Source organism: Ischnura elegans, chromosome 10 (genome assembly GCF_921293095.1).
Source record: "Ischnura elegans chromosome 10, ioIscEleg1.1, whole genome shotgun sequence".
Taxonomy (NCBI): Eukaryota; Metazoa; Arthropoda; class Insecta; order Odonata; family Coenagrionidae; genus Ischnura; species Ischnura elegans.
The window spans coordinates 40284344-40300344 of record NC_060255.1 but is presented as its reverse complement, the minus strand read 5'-3'; the positions used below and the strand labels follow the sequence as shown (position 1 = coordinate 40300344).

At 38.5% G+C, this 16001-nt stretch overlaps 1 non-coding gene across 1 annotated transcript; it reads right to left on the bottom strand.

The window, feature by feature from the left end:
* Window positions 1-968: 968 nt before the first annotated feature.
* On the bottom strand, window positions 969-1087 carry LOC124167395. The gene has a single exon (XR_006866693.1). It is a non-coding gene; the product is annotated as a U8 small nucleolar RNA (small nucleolar RNA).
* Between the last annotated feature and the right edge of the window lie 14914 nt (window positions 1088-16001).

Sequence of the window (16001 nt, the reverse complement as noted above, 5' to 3'; positions counted from 1 at the left end):
AAAAGAGCATGTAACAGTTGGCAAATAATAAAAGCCTATTTTTTCATGGAGGCCTCAGTACTTGAGCGAAAAGTGTTTTAGGGAAAATATTAATGCCAAACGAATGTTGATCTATTTGAGTAGGTTTAGTAGATCGATTCAAATGAAATTTCCTGTTGGTAATTCGTTGAATTTTTCGATCAGGGTTTCTCTTCGTGAGGCGCCATTGTCTCGAAGCATAATACAAAAATATACTTGAGACGTTGCTAGGGGACGGAGGAGTTTAAAGACAATCAGCCATTCATTCTTCTTTCGTTATAAATCTCCCCTAAGATCGTATCAGCACATGATCAACTCTGAAGGAAGGGGAAATGATAATGGTAGCGTTCAAAACAAAAAACGTACCCAAGAAGCATTAACCGTGACCCACAAAACCATGGGGCACGATTACGCACTACTCCGTTTTGAAAGTGACGGATCAAGGGCGTGCAATTTCCGCGAAAAATCAAAATGGCCGAGGTTGACTATGATTCAAAAGATGGAAAAAAAATTTTCGCTCAAATATTGAGACCTCCATAAAAAAATTGGCTTTTATTTTTTATTATTTGCCAACAGTTACAGGTTATTTTCTTTAAATGATAGGCAATGGTCTTTCCTCAGCCACAGGACGAGAACTAGACCTGATTACTGCTTCCTTAGGTACGAGGCAATTGAATCGATACTTTTCATCCTAGATAAATGTTAGGTTTTCACTAATTTCAACCGTGGTATACTCGGGGGTGGTCTGGAGTGATTAGGGGCCTTCAGCTAGGGTACCAGAGAAGGAAGAAGTGATCAGATCCTCGGGATAATTTAAATCCCGCATTTTCTGAATTGCTTTCAAGATTATGCATTTCAAATGGAAGATTTCACTTTTTCCCATTTCACTTCAAATGGTTTTGTTTAAGTACAGAACATTGGATTTTTCAGATTTGCCTTCAGTGGTGACTATCAGAATATCCACCCAGGTGCGTTGCGATGTCACAAGGGTGGCGCGACATAATCAACATATCGATCATAAGTCGCATTCATCATTTGTCAATGTGGTCAGGATTGACCCCACTGAAGACAATCACTTGCACGATAATTTTTCAACCTATTCTTTACTTCTCTCAATTTCGCATCGGTGTCTAAGACACGTATGAAAATAAAATTAGCAGGACCAATATTATGCTCAAGTAAAATCAACAAATACGATCAGAACATTACGCAAAATACATTTTAATGTTTGCTAACCGTAAAAATTAAGTAGAGCACACATTAACGCGTTTTAAATAGAGTAGTTTTCACTCTAGTGGAACTCTGCCATCTATTGACCGCTTTAGAAGCGACGTCCCCCCCCCAACCTCCAGTCCTTTCTCCCCCTCCGCGGCTCTTACCCTCTCCCTCTACCTCCTCCCCGCTGAAAGCATTTCCCCATTTACTCCACAGGTTTGCACGTCCACTTGAGCGCGAATACATTCAAAATGCAAACCGGCACTTCGGGTTGAAACGCGTGGGTGGACCTCAGCAGTTCAATGCTGCTGCCATGCCGGGAGGCCATGTGGCCTGTGATGGAACGAGCAAGAATGGGACTTGATCACTTGATTGGCTATCCTTTTCTGAGTAACAACTGAGACTAGGGGAAGAGGGAGAAAGCTTCTCGGGTTTCCCACCGGGTCAGAGTCTGCATGCTGTAGGCCGACGTTTGGTTGAGATATTTTCCCAACATCCTCAGGGCTCAGAGGCGTAACTATGGGGGAGATGAGGGGATAGATCCCTCACTCCCCTAAGCTTCAGAGAAATGAAAAATATTTATGAAACTATCGCCAAATTTTTGTATAGAATAACTGCATCTGCTTAACGTTAAATTTTAATGGCCAAAATGGTTTAAAATTTATTTCCAGGTTTGCCATTTTGCAAAAATTTTCCCGGAACCCCCGTTGCCTGGTGGGGGAGTCGACCCTCGGATCCCCCAAAGCATAATCCTAGTTACACAAATGTCAGGGCTGATGATGCCGATGTCGCTGTGTGCCGATATTTACACCCTCCTCCTTCACCTAGGTGGTCTCTGATTGGTTCGTGATTATTCCTCCTCTCTCGACCTATTTATTTCCGTGTTCCAAGTAGTGCTTAGTTGCGTTCCTCGATCTATGTTGATGCTATTTCTACATCTACATAATACCCTGCGAGCCACCTCTACGGTGTTTGGCAGGGGGTGATTAATCACCAGCATGAGGCATGTAATTGGATTCCCACATATACACCACACGGTCCAAAAAACGTCCCGCATACTAACATATTATACCACCACACGCTGTTAGAAATGATAAGAAAATTCAGAAACATGCATTAAGGTATATAAAAAGTTAGTAAGATAAAATACAAGTCATCTAATCTATTTTTGAGTTCTAACGTTGCCATGGTAGTTACTTATTGATCGTGGAGAATAGGACATTCTGAATCTGTCTGTTCTACAATCTATCTCTCTTATTTTATTTACATGATCTGATCTTCCGTAGTATGTTGGCATCCGTAAGATATGACTAACTTCGTTAGAAAAGACACTGCTCTTAAATTTATCTAAAAGGTTCAGTCTATTTTTCAATCTACGGTCTGACAGAGATTCCCATCCGAGTTTATTTGGGTGAAGACGGATCTCTACGGCTTATTTAGAAAAGCGGTCCCAATAACCTCTAGTCCTACCGAGTTTGGTAGTTTCTTCCTAGTGGTTGTTGGGTGTTCCTGGGCACAGCGTTCCGCAATCGACGATTTTTAAATTGACCAAGTCGGAGGTGGCGTCGATGTTCCTTCACCCTGCTCTATATGGTCCTCTCCGTCTCTCCAAAATACACCTTAGCACATTCGCATGGAATGCTGTAAATGTCGGCTGTTTCATAGGTAGGGAAAGAGGACTTACAGATCAAGAAAAAAAAATATTTATTGGTAATTGGGACCCTAAGATTAGGTAAGAGCCCTACTTTACATCTACAAAATTCCCTTCGGGCCACTCCTATGGTATTTGGCAGGGGCTGATCAATCATGTCAGATGATGCTGGCATGCAGCATGCTAGAAAATCCCTACGTGTACAGCACTCATGTACATTAGAACCAAAAGATACCATTACTATACTATTAGATACTATGTAGTATTATAATATAATATATTAAAGATACTATAGATAATACTATAATAAATTAAAGGTACTATCCTAATTATGAAGCCAATCTACATATGAAGCCAGAAAATGGAAAATATGCTGTAAGAAATACTAGAAAATTCAGAAACAAGCATCCATTAATACATACTGTAGTTAGTGAGGTACACTACCAGTCAACTAACCTATTACTAAGCCCTAACGCTGGCGTTATAGTCTGTTATTGATCGTGGAAAATACTAAATTCTAAATCTATCTGTTCTTCAGTCTATCTCTCTTATTTTATTTTTATGATCTCATCGTAGTATGTTGGCTTTCGTAAGACATCGTTAACTTCGCCAGAAAATAAACTGCTCTTGAATTTACATGATAAGATTGGTCTAGTTTACAATCTACGGTCTGACAGTGATTCCCATTCTAGTTGATCTAAGAGGTCAGTAGCAATAACAAGACTATCGTTAAAGCTTTTCACATACCTGCCTGCTCTACTCTAAACACGTTCTAACTCCATATTTAAGCCTATTTCATGAGGACCCCATGTACTGGCAGCGTATTCCAAATGGGGTCTAACGAGGGAGAAGAAGCAAATTTATAATTGTTGCATGAAAAACATACCACATTGAATTATGTGTTAGGCTACTTCTCAAGGAACGCGCAGAATGAAATTTGAATACTATGAAAAAAAATTCGGTGAAAAACTGAGAGATACAGAATCGTACCCTTGTTCTTTAATCGCTAATTTTATTGAAGAATTAGAAAATGAAACATCCTCTTCTCTATTTTTAGTTGTAGTGTCTAAAGGCCATTTTGCGAGAGACACGAACTTGCACATTCTGACGTGTGTATGTATACGAAGGCGCAGTCAAAATTTCGTCGTGTAAAGCGGTGAATTGCTTGAACACATGCGAGAATGCGTGGAAGTGAGATGGGAAAATAGCCCCTGTTCTAAAGTTCGTTCATGCATTCGCGCAATTCCATGCCATTTTAGAAATTATTGCAGTTCTGACCTCCGCAATTCAGTTCCCCGTGTAAAACGGCCTTAAGCCATAAGACGACGAAAAAATTGCAGCACGTTCGAGAATATTCGAGATCACGGCCGTAAAAAAGGAATTAGTGTAACATTTCCTAGGAAAATTAAAATTTGCACAATTCAAACTTACATAAAATTAAAAAAGCACCGACTGATGTAACAATAATTTTATTTACTGAAATGAGTCACTCTCATGACACAATTTGCCGTAGAATCCATAGAAATTATTTTGCCTATACTCCAGTTTAAAACTACAATTTGGCAATCATTGAGCAAATTCGCAAAGACATTTCCTTTATACATTAATCTGAATTAATTCATGCACCGTTAGACCAAAAAATGAGAGAGTGACAATGGATAACACATAAAATATGTTTATCGTTCGACAGCATATGGACGGGAAAGATATTATTCCTTCTCTAAATCTTCCACTACGGACACTAACACAATATCCACTTGCTACATGGTGATTCTTCAACCGAGTGGGCAAAGTTTTTCATCACAGGATGTCGTCATACTATGAGCGTGAGCTAACTTCTTGTTTCCGATCATCACGACCGGAGACTGCGGAGAAGAAGTATAATGGATCAATAGATAGCGGATGACAAGCAAGCAACTCCCAGGTTGAGCAATAAGCGACCCGCGCGATGAAAACTTATGGACAAGACCTCCAAGGAAGGGGGATCTCCATTGTTAGCATGGGTAGGCGGATAGCAAATCGTGGTCCAAACATCCTTCGCAAATTGCGTGGCATGGATTTGAAGACCAAGTATTTGAATTCCGGCTAAAAAAATACAGGGTTATCGCGTAAGAATGGTGCGGGTCAGTAATTCATCAAGGATAGTGAGTTGGCGGATAGCAAATCGTGGTCCGAACTTAGATTTTGCTCTTTTTTTACACCCCATAAATGTTTATTGGATTAAGTGGGTAGGCTGCGATCATGAAAAATAATTTTCGCATATGTCATCAAAAAACGTTTTGCCATCGCTTCCGTCAACGTTCAAAAGCAAAATATGGCTACAGGGACTGGCGGATATAGAGAGGAGATAGGGCTTCCAGGCTATAGGGGTATCCAATTTACACTATATAACATGGTTAATTAGTTCAGTTGTCTAATATACACAGGAGAGGAGAGCCCCGTTGTCCCCCTTGTCCCTCTTGTCCCTATACTGGATCCGCCAATCTACATCTACATAATACCTTGCGATCCACCTCTAGGGTGTTTGGCAAGGGGTGACAAATCACTAACATGCAGCATGCAAGAGGACCGCCACATGCACACCGCACGGTCATAGAAATATTACGCATACTATCAAAATATACATGCATATTCATAAAAAATTGCTAATGGTTAGTAATTCCTAGAGCAAATACATGCAAGGTTACAACTATGAAAAAACATGCAATGAGTGGTCCCAGCGAGTGACACCATTGATCCTATTAATTGAGACAACGTTGCTTTCCTTAATAGTACGAGGGAAGAATGACATTTTAAATCTCTCTGTTTTGCAGTCTATTTCTTTTATTTTATTCTCATGATCACATCTGCTATAGTACGATGGTAAACGAAGGATATGATTCACGTCGTCTGAGAAAATATCTTCTTCGAATTTCCTAAGTATGTTAAGCCTATACTTCGATCTACGCTCCTGTAAAGATTTCCATCCTAACTCGTGTAACATACTGGAAACGCTACACTTTTTGTCGTAACAACTCATCATAAATCTGGCCGCCCTGCGCTGTACTCGATTGATTTCAGCTATTAGTCCTACCTCGTAAGGGTCCGACACGCTAATGGATACAGGGAAGCCGTGAGTATATAATATATACGCAGAAATCTACCATCCAATTGTCATAGCACTTCAACTACTATGAAAATTATTCAGGCATCCCCAATACAGGGAGACCAAAAAATATTGACTGATAAGTCAACTAAATGTCGAACATAATAAAATGGTAAAAATTTAATTACTTAATGTGAGACTTACGCGTCCGTTGTGCAGCTGAATCTCAATGACGAAAGTATCAATAGAAATAACACGAGGATAAGGGATGAAAAGTTCTCGGGCTTTCCACCGGGTAATAAAATCCTTCTCCGCCGACGTTTCGATGTCCATCAGGGGCATCATCCTCAGGGCAACTGAGTGAAGAATGACATTTTAAATCTCTCTGTTTTGCAGTCTATTTCTTTTATTTCACTCAGTTTCCCTGAGGATGATGCCCCTGATGGACATCGAAACGTCGGCGGAGAAGGATTTTATTACCCGGTGGAAAGCCCAAGAACTTTTCATCCAACACCTATGCCGGGAAAACATCCGATTATGTTTCAACACGAGGATAACATTTTAATTGAACTGCACTTGGAATTAGAATTTCAAGTTTTCTACTCTCACCCTTTCTATGCTTTTTTTCGCCCTTGGACATTAGTTCTCGTTTCACCGAAGTGCCAGAATAAATCTTCTTCGAAATATAAAATAATTCCATCGATATCTCATTTGAATTACATTCAGCAGGCGACGATTTATAAAGTAGACACATAATTTGACTAAAATAAGGAAAGGGAAATAAAAATAGGGGAAAAAAATTGGAAGAGGTAGATAAATTTTGTTATTCGGGAAGCAGGACATGGGCGTAACTGGCGAGGGGCAGGAACGGGCAGCTGCCCCCCACTAGAAGCAAAAATTGCAAATGTACTCAAGAAAAACAATGAAGAATATAAAAACTAAAGTGGTGTTTACTGGAGAATTTCAAAAGATATATAAATGGTATGTACTTGAAAATTATTTCTGAAAAGTAATTACCACCAGGGGCGTAGCCAGGAATTAAGGCTGGGGGGGGGGGGGGGTTTAGGTGCAACTAATACCGGGGTGTGTGGGGGTATGGAATACCCACCAGTATAAGCGGTAGGTGCGAGATTAATAAATTGTGGAATTTTAAGATAAATGGTTCAAAATGGTGAGTTTTACGGCTTTCTGAGGGATATTTTATTAATCCTTACACTATTCTATTAGTAATATCAATCTAATTGAGTAAAATGGATTAAATAAAAAAAATTCTCTGAGCTCTTGGGGGGGGGGGGGTTTAACCCCCAAACCCCCCCCCCTCGCTGCGCCATTGATTACCACTATGAACGTAATGCATTTTGGATAAGGCAGCTATTTCAAATGCTATTGCTTTTTTTCAGTAATCAAAATAACACTGATGACACATGAGTTTAAAACCATGGTCTATTGAAACTACTGGCCGTAATTTTACAGATAAGGCGAAGTTTCTTTTCCATTATAAACAGGCAATTCTGGACTCCGTTGCCGTGAATCATCGGAAAATGAAAAAAAAGCTAGGCAGCATGATGAGGAGGCACATCTACCATTGTTGTGCCCTGCCCACATGCTTCGTGGGCGCAGTAAACAAAAGAAGATCGACTGAAAAGGTAGGGCGCTACTGAAACGAGAGCGATGAAGTCACTTTCGGAACGAATGACGTCCGCAGGGAGAGTCAAGGCGAGGGACGATTTTCGATGACGACAGTTCGTGGATCTGTAATTACCGAAATGAATCCTATCGCGTTTGCGAAAATACAAAAACCACGGGAGAAGTCAGGAGGACGTGGTAGCCTAGTGGGTATAACAACACAGGGCTGCTGCAGGGTAAATGGTTCAATTCCATTATGACTAAAACAACATAACATTTTCATAGCAAGTTGGGAAAAATGTATCCACCCCCAAATATCCTGGAGATGGTCAGCAGAGGACTGTGTAAGTAAAAACCTTATCAATTCTTGTGTTTTCTTTTTCATTTACGCACAATAGAATTTTTCATATTTTTTATTCTACTATTATTAAAAAATCATTGTAAAAATTGTTCATCTCTTCGTGTATTAATTCATTGCAAACATTATTCATAACCCATGAGGATGATATAATATAATATTGAAACGTCGGCAAACATTTTTCATTTCATTTCACTGACCTACACTCCAATTAATAATTAATTGCCATATAAATTGAGGTAATGATGAATAAATCGCTTCAATCTTACTTCTTTAACAAATTTGTATTTAAAAGAAATGTATTAGAACGTTCTATAAGAGAACACCAATCGGATCCATTGATCCCATACCGACGCACAGATATATACCATTGATCGTTCGTTGCTTCTACTTTCCGCAGATGTAATTCATTGCCGGATTATTTGAAAACATGTAAATCCTTGGCAATTTTTAAAAGGAAAAACTTTGATGTTTAAAAATTCCAACATGCTAAAATGAAAAGAGAAATTGGTTGTTGTATTTTTTGTATCGTTGAATTCTCATTCGCTCAATGTATTGCTGTATTACCCATGCACTCAAGTGTACACATAATTTAGGATTTTTAGGTGCATTTTTATTATGCTTTATTTAATTGTTGTATATGTAAATGTATTATTTTGGTTGCACATCTATCAATGCATAAAGGACCAAGGAGTTCACGATAGTAAATTTTTTTATCATTATTATTTCAAAAATCCATTCTTTGAGGATAATATCCTTTGTGATACAGAGATATGGCTAACCTATTGTCATACAACTTAACTGTAGGAGTGCTACAGTCATAAACACATGCTACATTTATATCCGCCAGCATCGTGCTTACAGTACTTAAACCACTGATCACAGCTATTACATATTTATATTACCTATAACGAAAACAATTTAACCATAAAATATAATTTACAGGAGAAATTACGTTCGTAAAATGATTGGTTACGTTGGTAGAGTTTTGGGGAACTTCTTCTGCTTCCGAAAAGCAACTTTCGTATTTATATTTCACTAAAATGTATCGAATTGTTCAACTGTGAGCAAGAATGACAGGGTATAAGGCTATGATCAGCTAGCTTCGCTTTTACCTACTTCAACGATATCCTTGGGTATCAACTCAGGATCCTTATTATATCCTATGAGCAAATTGCAAATAAGTAAACTTCCTCGCCGTCAATGAACGCAAATCAGTTACATTTTCGATGATCTTCTAAGGTGTCCTTACTGATGATTTCGGAACCAATTCTCCAGTGGGAGAATACATATTCTTCAGCATTACTCGAGCATTGGATGAACACTGAGTGCGTGACTTCCGTTTCCCTAAATGGAAAAACATTGCTCGACCCCGCCGTGGTTTTAACGTTACGCTACCGTTCTTAATGGATCAGGAAATGCGTGGTACTGGCTCAAGACCACTTAGGAAGAGACCATTGTATTCAAATGAGTAAGAGAAACTCCTCTTTTCCATTTTGAAATGGTTTCATTTTCTTCTCCCTTCACAGATTAGTGTCCCCTGGTATTGGGGAAGGTGACTTTGACCTTTCTCCAGTCACTAATCTAAAATCCTGTTCAAAGTCCCGAAGAAGGCGTGTCATTAAAAAAAAGCCGTGTCCAATGGGAGATATCCTACCGCCCCCACGATTATGACTCATTCACGAGAGCGTGCGTTTTCCATCACTTTCATTCTGACGATGACGGAAAGAGAGGAAACAGAAGAGGGATCGTGAACGCGTAACTAAGACCAAGGGGACTGCATAGAGGATGCCCAATTCCAAACCCATGGAAGGCTGATTTCTGTTGCCTCTTCGGTCGCATTTTTATCGGTTTTCAAAAATGTCCGCGGCGCGGTGATGAGTGCAAAGCGATCCACTTTTTTTATAAATACTTTGCATTATCATGTTTATGATTGCGAGAGATAGCATTTAAATTTTATGAATTTGATAGATCACATCATCATGTACATACATTCCGGTTAAAACCGCTGATTATACCTTAATTCCCCATGAAACTAGGATCAATTTGTCCGTCAGCGACGCGAGTGGCGCCTTTTGTAAACCCTTTTAAATGAGCGGCGGGTGTCAACACATTTAGACCGGCTGACTTGAAGATCCTTTTTTTTGTAATATTCGTGATTGAGACAGTCATCCTGCCCTTTCAATTGCACATACGGGCAAGCTTGTATCTTCAATTAAGTTTTGAGCGGGTCAGTCTGTCTGCATTTTTCGCAGTCACACTTTAGGGTCTACCTCAGCCGCACCAAGTGCTACAGGGATAGCGTTCGATGCGTTCAACGCAGAATCTCAGCACGCACATTTTAGTATAAAATCGTTTCTGGCTTGATTTTGTGGAAGTTCGGTATCTCCATGATAAACACACAAATGGTAATTTCCACACTATTTAATTTAACACTCAACGACCGACCATGGTCGAGGAAGAGTTCTCGGATTTCCAGCCGTGTCCAGGGGTTTTTCAGCACCGACGTTTCGAGGGCGAAGTATGCCATCGTCTTCAGGGTGAATAATTCATTGTTAAACCCATGGTCGGTGGTTGGGTGTTAAATTAAATAGATTGGAATTTACCATTAGTGTTTTTATCATGGACGCATATTTTAGACTTGGTTACAGTGTTGTAGCTCGACTTTGCGTAAAGTTTCCGGCAAAAAAAGTGCAAAAACGGACCAAAAATAGCCTGCCCACGAAACTGGAGACAAACTGGCAAGCCACAATTAATTCCTGTCTCTTCACTGCAGTGGTTATCCTTAGCAAAATTCTAGCAAAGGAGAGCCAGGCAATGGCATGCAACAATAAATTCCACATCCCCCAAACACCCTGTGGCTATTTCTCGCAATAGGGTAGTTTCCTTCATCAATTGAAACGAAAGGCATTGATTGCGATTCGTTACCCACCGTTATTGTGTATTCATAATATACAAATTATTTGGTTTTATAATTCCCAGTTTAGACGAATGGCAATGATCAATTTTAACTGCATTTGAAAAGGGCCAGATTGGCGCCCATGCGATGCCAATCCACGTGACGTCACAGGGACCTAGTTTCTAAACGAGAAGATAGGAGTTTTACATCGTCTGAGATTACCAATGCATGCATGAGGCACAGACCTCAGGGAAACATCTCTTTATAATCACCTATTAAAACTGCCTAAGGTCGAAAAGTTTCCTTCGTTTGATAAGCTATTAATAATCCTTATTCAAGCCAAGCGCTACCTGCTAGCAGGATACTCTGCTACCTGCTAATGGCCTGCATCGCAGAGGCGCACCATATTCTTGCCCCAAGGTCACCTCACACGACGGAAGCGGGAACCAGAATGACGTCACACGGGGTTTTCCCAGCATTCATACTTAGCCGTCGCGTTTTCGCGCGCTTAAAAATTTTCACTCTTCATTTAATCGCGAAAAATAGATATCGTGATTTAAAAATCTAAAAGCGTGAAATGCGTTCTCCAGGAGTAATAATCTTTCGATTTAGGTAATAAAAAAGAATGGGAAACTACCCTATTGGTCCATGATTGGGCCATGACAAGCAACAAGGTAACAACTGGTAGCCTAGCAAGGTCAACGTGAGTCCATAGAACGCAAGTGGGCACTGCTAGTCAATAGCTTTAAACAGTTAAACTCATTTGAGGTTGAGGATAGTTGTAATGGTTTTCCGAGGTCATGAGTAAATGCACTGGATAACTGCTTCCTGGCTTAAGAATATATACATATAAGAGCGCACAATATGGCTACACAGAGACCAAAAGCCGAGGCCAACATTGAAACGCCAACTTCAATATCATGGTGAAATAAATGAGATTTAAAGAACAAGCCTTTTCAAAAACTAGACTAGATTTAACAAAAATGAGAGCAGAAGAGCATGCTGCGTGATAAGGATTGACACCAACGCTTTATTCTCTGACTTATGAAAAAATATTTTTTAAACCATTTTTTGCAATATAAAGTTTCTAATTGCGAGGAATAACATTTAAATTTTATGAATTCGATAACATCATCATGTTTTTAAATTTCGGTTAAAACCGCTAATTATATCTTATTATAAGTCGGAGAATAAAGCTTAGGTATCAAACCTTATAACCTACCATGCTCTTCTGCACTCATTTTTAATAAACATAATCAAAAGTTTTTCAAAAAGCGTGTTTTTAAAATCTCATTTATTATACCATAATATTGAAGTTGGCGTTTCAATGCTGACATTCAAACATATATATTCTTAAGCCACGAAGCTGTTATCCAGTGCCTTTATTCATGACCTCGGAAAACCATTACAAGTATCACGGCTTTTTAAAATATTTTTTTTTATGTTTTCCTTCATTCTTTGGAATAAGGATTTTTTATTTTTTTAAAATTATTTTCTTTATAGCAAAAATATAAATATGAACTTAAATTGATTTTTTATCCATTTTAACATTATTTCCATAATTTTATGAAAGTGATGCCAATAAGGCTACCAAAAACTTTCTCATATAAAGTGCGATATAGCAAACCCTATAACGATGCAAGACGGGTGAAGTCAACCTGTTAACAAAATTAAAAAAGAATTAAATAAAACAATCACATATTCTATAATAATTCAAACCAATAATAATTTTTTTACTAGGAAGACGCGTTTACTGACGAAGAATGAAATCAGTAAAACTTACTATGAAGCTGAGCGATCAGTTCAAATGCTGACTGTTAAATATTGTGACTCATACTGCCAGTCAAGATCTAGGGGTATTGGGAGAATACATTGTAATTTGCTTCTGATATGTACTAAATATTTTAAGTCGATTCGGAAGTGGGTTAACAATCAGTTGCATACTTACATATCATGACATTCACATAATATCATATTCAATAAGTATTCACACGACAACTTCTAACTGTGAAATTTGCATAATCTTCATTTGTGAACAGGGCTACCAAAGAGTTCGATTAAAATGACTTCAGAAAGATGAACTTGATAATACACATAAGATTTTTTACAACAACGCAAAATTAAGTTGATCATGACTGACTTTACCATCTAAAAAGTAAAAAATCAGTACATTAAGGTACGAAGTAAGGCGGAAAATGCCCTAATATCATTGAATAAATTGTAATTTAACGTTTAATAATGAAGGCTTGCAGAAGGCACTGACGGATTTCCTGTGTTAGAGATCGTTTATTACTATCATAAAAAATACATCGCCGATAAGGCATTTAATGGCAATATTCAATACAGAGTAATTACCTTAACCCTTATAATTAGGCACCATACTGACCTCAATAACGCATAAATTTCTCACAAACAACTCAGTTTTATGACTTCCATGTGTAAATTTGATGAATATCATATTGAAATAATTATTTTCAATTTTTCGCAAAATAAAATAGAATTTAATTTAATTTTTAAAAAACCTGGATTAAAATTAAATATTATTATTTATGTAGATCCATAAATAACTGGGTCAGAATTAAATTTTATCCTGTGGAACATGGCACATAACTATATCAATAAGGGGAAATTCCGCCCCAAATCGCTTGAATATTCTGATGAGCACCTTAAGCCTTCGCTAAGTTCCGAGCGAACATTTAATGGTCGAGTTCCCTCCATTTTCGAAAGACATAATCGTTAAAAAAGAATGGGATTTGGATGAACAAACCATAATGTTTCGCGTTTCCTGTATGACTGATGCAATTACGGTCCGACATACGAATTAGTCACAGGGAAATTGGATAAAGCTCCAATGTCACTCTTCTCAGAGTTAGCTTCGGATGACACTGTGCACCTGATCGAGAATTAAAGGAGAAAATTCAGGGAAACTCACAAAGTAGGTAACATAAAAATTAATGATTTGCGGAAAGGGAGAATGGAGGCTGCGTCTATGCTAACGTGAGGCGTGAAGGTGCGGATGTGACCCTGAGTAATCTACTGTATGAAGAATGCCAATCAAAGTGGTAAAAATGAGCAGTTGATGGAGCTTCCACGAATGTTAGAAGGACTTGGCATATCCTCAACGAGAATCATAGCCATTTCATGGCGATGTATCCGAAAATCTATATGAACAGCCATTGGGTAGTTTCCTTCATCAAAGAAAACGAAAGTCATTGATTGCGATTCGTTACCCACCATTACTGTATTCGTAATATACAAATTATTTGGTTTTATAATTCTTAGTTTAGACGAACGGCAATGATCAATTTTAACTGCATTTGAAAAGGGCCAGATTGGCGCCCATGCGATGCCAATCCACGTGACGTCACAGGGACCTAGTTTCTATACGAGAAGATAGGAGATTTCCCGGCATTCATACTTACGCGTCGCGTTTTCGCGCGCTTGAAAATTTTCACTTTTCATTTAATCGTGAAAAATAGATATCGTCATTTAAAAATCTAAAAGCGTGAAATACGTACTCCAGGAGTAATAATCTTTCAATTTAGGCAATAAAAAAATAATAGGAAACCACCCTATTCCATCATGCATATGGTACTGCGGGATTATTGAATATATCAACCAAAACGTAACCGTGATAATGAAGAAGCTTATAAAGCGTCCACCATCGATAAGTCGTTCCTCTGAAATGGAACTCAACACTCAAAAATGGCGCCTTTTTGGACTCTACCTATATTATGGACAAAAGATACACAGGATTATTTGAAATCCACTGCGAAATTGAATATTTTAAAGTAACACTGAAAGAAGCGACTTGAAGAACAATTGGACTAAACCACGCTAGTTATTTCTGTTTATCAACGTTAATTATAATTTTAAAAACTCATTAGGATGAAGTGAAAGAAAACTGGAATATTGAAAAGGATTCGACTAGATGCTGGAGGGAATGATGGAACTCATACATTCCGTTTTAAGGCGTGAAGTTGATTGAGTGAGTGTAGAGGTCGCCCTGAAATAACTTTAACTTGCACGAAAAGAATATTTCGGATATCAGGGTTAGCTCTGAGCACCTGAGTGGACAACAGCTTGCCAAGCATGTGATGAGCATAAAACTACACCGCGAGGGCTTATTAGGTTCCAGAGATGTCCATTGGCTTCACCTGGATCCGAACACGGGACTTTTCAACGGGACACAAAAACGCCCGATGAGCGAGCACGTTGTCCCCCCAACAGACGTAATGAAAAGTTCTGATGACAACCGGCGCGATAATTGCATCTACATCTACATAATACCCTGCGAGCCACCTCTAGGGTGTTTGGCAGGGGGTGATCAATCACCAGCATGCAGCATGCATCTGGACTCCCACATGCACACCACACCGCCCAAAAAACGTCCCGTATACCAACAAACTATACTACTATTTGCTGTTAGAAATAATAATTGAATTAAGAAACATGCATTAACTATTACATAGGTTAGTAGGCTACACTACAAGTCATGCAATCTATTTACGATTTCTATTGCTGCCGTTATAATCTCTTATTGATCGTGGAAAAAAGACATTCGGAATCTGTCTGTTCTACAATCTATCTCTCTTATTTTATTTATATGATCTGATCTTCCGTAGTATGTTGGCGTCCGTAAGATATGGTTAACTTCGTCAGAAAAGACACTGCTCTTGAATTTATCTAAAAGGTTTAGTCTATTTTTCAATCTACGGTCCGACAGAGATTCCCATCCGAGTTTATCTAAGAGGTCAGTTAGTTATAGGTTACAGTCAGTTAGTGGTTAATTATCGTGCTTCGATAGAGTCTAAGGGGAGGAGTGTATCGTTTTTTTAGACCCCAAGATATGGGGTTATGGAAAAGTCGTGTTTGTTATTTTTCGTCCTGTTTCAGTATTTTTATTGGATTCAGAAGTAATCTAAGAGAACTTATTCCTAGATATCAAACTTGAATGGACAAAATTCAAGTATGACAGGCACCCAAGAAAGATCATCATAATAAACACGCCAATAAGCCCCTGATTACCCCGGTATATTTTGGATCAGGGAAAGCAAATAGACTGTGAGAGGGATTATAGACAAGTATTTTGCTTTAAAATGTCAACCAGTGACGTTTTTAAACTTATAGAAATCATAATTTTAAAATT